The following is a 7,016-nucleotide window of genomic DNA, read 5'->3' on the forward strand; positions in this document are numbered from 1 at the left end:
GGGACGATATTGTTGATTGTCATAGTGTTCAACCAATCAGAGCTTTAGTTTGACATGTTGCGCGTATTCTTTGACTTGTCAGCGTCGGCTAGCGGCCTATAATGACGTCAGCATTATGTACCGCTCATGTCCAGGTGCACGCGCTGCAGAGTGTGCTGTGATTGGTCAGTGGGCGAGCACGTGACTAAAGTGAAACTTGTGCTTGCTAGCAGAACTGAGGTTGTTAGCAGTCAGAGTTCAAGTGGAAAGATATGGAAGAAATTATGGCATTTTTAGTTTTTTTTACTTTGCTTTGTTTTTTTAACATCAAATGGCGGAAGGACGAGAAGCTGATTTAGTGGCGGAGTTACTGGGAACGCCTTTCTCAAGAAGGACATTAAGCTGCCTGAGCAAAGCCGCTACACGACACCAAAGTACGGCGGGACACTTGCAAGCTACGGTGCTCTTAAAAACGTTTGAAAGGACCCGAGTGGATCTCCAGATCAACGAACAAGTTCGCAGGGAAACGGAGCTCCACATTGAAAAAGTTAAGAAGAATAGGGAAATACTGAAAAGAACCTCTTGCTGGAACTGAAACGCACGGATGTACTGCACAGCCGAGTTATTGACCTCTTTGTAAACAAAGAGGAGGATGGACTTTGTATTGAAATAGAACAGCATTTGGTAAGTGAAACTGCTTTTGTTTTCTTTATATCTGCAGTGTGTTCATTTTGCCTATCGTGTCGTTTATGGATATTAGATATGTATATTATATATTGTTCCCTGATGTAAATTGAATGTGAGCGTTGCTGGATTGTTTTGTCATGCTTTGTTGTGAATATGTGTGACGGTTCTTTTGAGTTTGCTCTTGTCATTGTGTTAATTACATCGATTTTGACCATATGCATTGTCCGTTAATTACGAAGCATCCCGTCCTGCGTGGGGTCAGGGTCCGGATAATTGAATCAGTTTGGGCTGTTTTCTTTTACAAACTTGTGGCGATTGCTTAGCCCTGTTTGAATCAGTAGGGAACAGCTAAACGCTGCGGGGAGAATGTAGCGTGAGTTTGTGCGTGTTGTTTTGTCAGACACTGACCTGGAAACTAAACAGACAGACAGACCGGTGTCCACCGAAAACGTTATATTTACCACAATTTAAGCTTCTGCATTTTCGGCCGTGGTAGAGGAGGTGGTGGTGGTGGTGGTGGTGGCGGAGGCGGCGGCGGCGGTGGCGGCGGCGGCGGCGGCAGCGGCAGTGCAGGAGGCCGCTTCTCTGATCGCTATGGCCGCGGCTCCCAGAACAGTCGGAGGTAAAGTAGTCGCACCACCCATAGTTATGGTAACAGGTCACCTGCGTTATGATGGCAGGCAGATACGTTTCACTGGATGTCATTCAAATGAGGAAGGAACATGTGTGCAAGTACAGCTAACGAAACAAAACAAAAAAGTTTATTTTTTAATAATTGTGAAGTAGCTAATGGAAGCTGCTACGCTCTGTTCCTCTGTATCTCAGCCCCACAATGTCGTCAATCAGCTGATTTGAGTCTTTTTCACATTTTCAGCCGAAACCCTCCGCCGATGCGCACTGAGAACCGCCTGATCGTAGAGAACTTGTCCTCTCGAGTCAGCTGGCAGGTTAGTAATGCAACATTATCATACACAAGTCTCTACAAGCTGCAGCACCACACATGTTATTACCTCCAGCAGTCTGCCTCCAACAATACACACATGCAAATGTAGATTCCAATGCTGCTAAAAACCATAGAATAGCTGGAATCCAATTGATAATTTGCTTAACTTGCTAATATGTTTAATCAAACTGTTATATTGTGATGAGGACTAAATTGTTTAGAAATGTCCTATTAAATCTGCATCTCATGCAGCTATGTAATGATTCAAATAGCAGTAACAACAAGAACACACTTAATTTGTTCCTCTTTTTTTCAAAATTTTAACCAATTCTTCACCCCTTTATTTGCCAGCCTGACTGTTGTGTCATATGGAAGAGGTCGCTTATGGTGGCGTTAACCCCTTCTGGGTCCTTCTGTCTGGGTTGAGCCTCTGGCCTCAGCCAGTCTGTCCTACTCCTAGTTGACGCCTGCTGCTCATGTGAGCGATGCCCGAGACGGGGCGGTCCCGGCATGGAGCCCTGTGTCCTCCTTGCCAGGGAAAATGGGGCTCTTGGTGCCAAAGGCTGCCCAAGTGGCGCCACTGCAGTTCAGTTCATGCAGATGGTGTTCATGTCTCTGTAGTTGTGGTGAGTCCAAGAATCTCAAAGAATTTTCAAATACTGTACACTGATAATAGCGCTTGTGAAAATTGGTTATCTAAATTGGCAAACATTACATCTTTACTAATCTGTTGTATTTTATTTCATAAAACACATTATTGAATGATTAATCGGCCACCGAGGTTCTTGGACTCATCCTCCTTATCTGCAGTAGCCTGTGTAGTCCTCTCAGAAAATCGAACCATCTCTTTTTTTGGGTAAATCAGTCCTGTTATGTGCCTCTGACTGCTTGTGTCCCGAGCCTCTCCGTGAGTTGACTGATGTTTACATGTGTAGGATCTGAAAGATTTCATGAGACAAGCTGGAGAGGTGACATTTGCAGATGCACACCGGCCCAAGCTCAACGAAGGGTAAGACCGTCTCTGTTGGCGTCGAGCCCCTCGTGAATATCACAGCATGAGTCTCGTGCACCATATCAAGCTTATCTACGATTGTACTTAATACGGTCTCGTGTTGTTTCCACAGAGTCGTTGAGTTTGCTTCTGGCAGCGATCTGAAAAACGCCATGGACAAACTGTCTGGAAAGGAAATCAATGGCAGGAAAATCAAGCTCATTGAGGCAGCCAGGAAGAGGTGAGCTGCTTCACTGCATCACTACACATTGATGCTGTATCAGTTAATTGTACAAACACCGCGGCGAAAGAGATCCAGTTGTGCTGTGTGTTATGTAAATATATAATTATCTTAATGTTGTTCTTCTCTCTCGTTATTTCCCAGGTCGAGAAGTCGTTCCCGGTCTGAGAGTTCCTCTCGCTCGCGGTCGCTCTCCATCTCGCTCCCCCAGGCGTTCCCGCAGCCCCGCCCACAGGGCCCACAACCGCTCGCGATCCCGCTCCCGCTCCCCCAGCGGGTCCCCCGTCGGCGCCGCCTCCTCCCCGTCCTCCAAATCGAAGGAAGCCGCCAAACGGTCGTCCAAGACGAGCAAGTCCGCCACCCCGCCCTCCTCTCCGCCCGCCCAGAGAGCCCCCGTGTCCCGCTCTCGTTCCCGCTCTCGCTCCCGCTCCCCTTCTACCGACAGCCAGCGCTAAACACTGCGTTTTAAGTTTAATGGGAATCGGCGGTAGAAACGACTTGGTTCAGCAGGATCTGGAGCTCCCATGACCTCTCCTGAACACAGAGACAAGAGCTTTTCTCACTTTTTTTTTTTTTTTTTTTTCTCCTCCTGCTGGATCATCATAATTATCCATGAAGCTTTTCACATTTAAAACACCGACACATTGTCAGACAGGAACAATTATATTCATTCGTATATTTAATTGCAATTATAGGGCGTTAAAAATGAAATACCGTAAACGGAAGACATTTGTTTCACAGTGATCCTCCATATATGTTTACGCCCAGTTCATCCATCGAGGCTGCAGCTCCTCTTCTGCTGCACCGTCGTTTCTCCTCACACGTCCCGAGTGAACCAGCGTCAAGTGTCTGTTATTGGGTCTGTAAATTTAGCAATCCACACACACTACACACTCAAACTTTGAAGAGGGAATCTGTAATTTGTGACCACTTTCTTTACTTTTTTTTTTTTTTTCCCTGCAATTCGTTTGCTTTTAATCTTTTAAACTAAATCTTTTAAACTTTTAATCAATTTCCACATTTTTTCGCCTAATTTTTTCTGTATTCTGACCTACTGTGGCTTGGACAGCTGGTGTGTGTGATATCTATACCTGAGGATGCCTGCATGTGATTTTCGTTTGATCAAAATTTTGAGTTGTATTATTGGCATTGGCAGTATCGAGAAACACTGCAGATGTGCAGAGTTCAACAGTTAAACAGCTGTAGAGTAAATTAACTGTTAATGTGATGGATCTTACGTCTTCTTGCCGTTCACTGTCCACTTTTATTTTGATGGCAGATGTAAAAACTACTTTTGAGGATAAGGTCAACACTTTAATTTCAACACTCAAAAATGTTGTTTAAAGAATGCAGTTTATTCTAGCATTGTAATTACCTTTTTTATTTTTTGGATTAGGGTTTTGTGTACAGCATTGCTGACTTTTGTTTTACATACAGTATGTGTATAATGTAATTCCAAGAATGCGTGTAGGTACTGTGTCTGTTACTGTGGTTTAAATGAACTTGTAGACAAGAGTTTGAAAAAGAAAAAGCAACATTTTTGTACGTAAGGATTTTATTTTCAGTGAAAAATATGATGGCCGTTTCATGCTTAAATGACTATCGCCCCGTGGCACTGACCCCCATCATTATGAAGTGTTTTGAACGGCTAGTCATGGCCCACATCAAGTCCATCCTCCCCCCCACCATGGACCCCTCTCAGTTTGCATACAGAGCAAAACGTTCCACAGAGGACGCAATCTGCTCTGCTCTCCACCCAGCCCTCACCCACCTAGAAAAAGCAGACTCATATGTAAGAATACTTTTCATAGACTTCAGCTCAGCATTTAATACCATAATCCCACAACAACTCATCTGCAAACTGGACCAGCTGGGGTTCAACACCCCACTGTGCAATTGGGTCCTGGACTTCCTTAGTGAGAGGCCACAAGCAGTACGTGTCGGCAACAACACCTCACGCAGCATCACCCTAAGCACTGGGGCCCCACAAGGCTGTGTGCTCAGCCCCCTGCTCTTCACCCTGCTGACTCACGACTGCGAACCTACATACAGCACCAATCACATGGTGAAGTTCGCAGACGACACCACTCTGGTTGGTCTCCTCACCAAGAACAATGAGACCAACTATAGGAAGGAGGTCAACCTTCTGACCACGTGGTGCAGCGACAACAATCTCCTGCTGAATGTCACCAAAACTAAGGAGATCGTTGTTGACTTCAGGAGAGGCCACACTGTACACCCGCCACTGACCATCGATGGTGCTGCTGTGGAGCAAGTAGAAAGCACCAAATTCCTGGGGGTGCACATCAGTGACGACCTCTCCTGGGCCACCAACTGCGCATCACTGGCAAAGAGAGCCCAGCGGCGCCTCTACTTCCTCCGCAAGCTGAAGAGAGTAAAAGCCCCCACATCAGTGCTGAAATCATTTTACAGGGGCACCATTGAAAGCATCCTGTCTAGCTGCATCACTGTGTGGGGCGGTAGCTGCACCCAACACAGCAGAAAAGCACTACAACGCATTGTAAAGACAGCCGGAAAGATCATCGGTGCCCCACTCCCCTCGTTACAGGAAACATACACCACCCGCCTCACCCGGAAAGCCACTCAAATCGCAAGCGACACCAGTCACCCTGCACATAGTCTGTTCAGCCTCCTACCCTCTGGAAGAAGGTACAGGAGCCTCCGCTGCCGCACCACCAGACTAAAGAACAGCTTCACCCACCAAGCTGTCAGGACACTGAACTCTCTCCCCTCACTCCCCCCAATCATATCCTCCAGCCTGACGGGAAGCTGAAGCTGACCCCCCCCCCCCCCCCCCCAGTACAGAAGTACTGTAAATATGTATCCATATTTATATTTATATTATATTAATTGCCCACTTTTCACACACACACATACACACACATTATTATATTAATTGCCCATTTTTCCCATTATTATATCAATTGCCCACTTGCCCCTACATTATTAATTATTATATTAATTGCCCACTTTTCCCGTTTTTATGTGTATTGAACGTTCCTATGTGTATTGAATGTTTTATTGTAGTATAGTATATGTTTTAACTAGGATATCTGTCTTTACCTAGCCTAGGAAGTGTTTTATGTGTCGTGCTTGCACTTTATGTTCCACCGTGGGAGAGTGGGAAACGTAATTTCGATTCCTTATATGTCCTGACATGCAAGAAATTGACAATAAAAGCTACTTTGACTTTGACTTTTGACTATGGTGGACTGAAACAATAAAACAATTTTAACTAAAATCATTGTTTTTGTTGATCTGTGATTTTTATTGAGAAATATACAAAGAAATTCCGGTTATAAAACTCACAATCAAGGACTTGGCATAACAAAATGGCTGTCCTGCAGTTGTACACTGCGTGCACAATTAGTATGCAACTAAATGAAAAACAAAAATGTTCCCATCTCGTTTATATTCATCTGTTAAAGTGAGCATAATAAACAACTCAAAATGTACAAATAAACATTTCTAATATTTCAAAAAAAAAGATCAGTGACCATTATAGCCCCCCTTCTTTTCAATAACGGTACTAAGCCTTCCATTCATGGGTTCTGTCAGTGGAAAGGTCCAACCAGCTCATCTTTAATAATACCAGCTAGTTGGACCTTTTCGGGTCGAAGATGGACTCAAAATCAACTCCCAAACCTACCGCCAGACACTGTCTTCAAGCAGTGGTACAGGAAAAAGACAGATTTTTTTATGCAGGACAATGCTCCATGGCATGCATCAAAGTACTCCACTGCGTGGCGCGCCAGTAAAGACCTTAAAGATGAAAGTATGACATGGCCCCCGTCCTCACCTGACCTAAACCATAGTGAGAACTCGTGGGCCCTTACGAGAGATATACGGTGAAGGAAAACAGTCCACCTCTCTGAACAGTGCCTGGGAGGCTGTGGTTGATTGTCAACAGATCAAGACAATGACACAATCCATGAATGGAAGGCTTATTACTGTCATTGAAAAGAAGGGGGGCTATAGTGTCACTGATTTCTATTTGTTTTTCTAAATGTCAGAAACGTTTATTTGTACATTTTGAGTTTGTTCATTATCACTTTAACAGATGAAAATAAACAAGTGAGATGGGAAAATTTTCATTTACCGGTAGTTGATCAGAAAGTGTTGACATTAGTAAAACTTATATTAAGATGCATCCG

General features: G+C 44.5%; 1 pseudogene across 1 annotated transcript; it reads left to right on the forward strand.

Moving 5' to 3' along the window:
- Positions 1 to 126: 126 nt before the first annotated feature.
- LOC306793512 lies at positions 127 to 3,674 on the forward strand (annotated as a pseudogene). Its single transcript, XR_013773199.1, has 6 exons — positions 127 to 134; positions 1,139 to 1,288; positions 1,541 to 1,613; positions 2,545 to 2,618; positions 2,734 to 2,841; positions 2,986 to 3,674. The product of XR_013773199.1 is annotated as an uncharacterized misc_RNA (transcript).
- The last annotated feature ends 3,342 nt before the right edge of the window (positions 3,675 to 7,016 follow it).

Source organism: Melanostigma gelatinosum (assembly GCF_949748355.1).
Source record: "Melanostigma gelatinosum genome assembly, chromosome: 19".
NCBI classification, from domain to species: Eukaryota; Metazoa; Chordata; class Actinopteri; order Perciformes; family Zoarcidae; genus Melanostigma; species Melanostigma gelatinosum.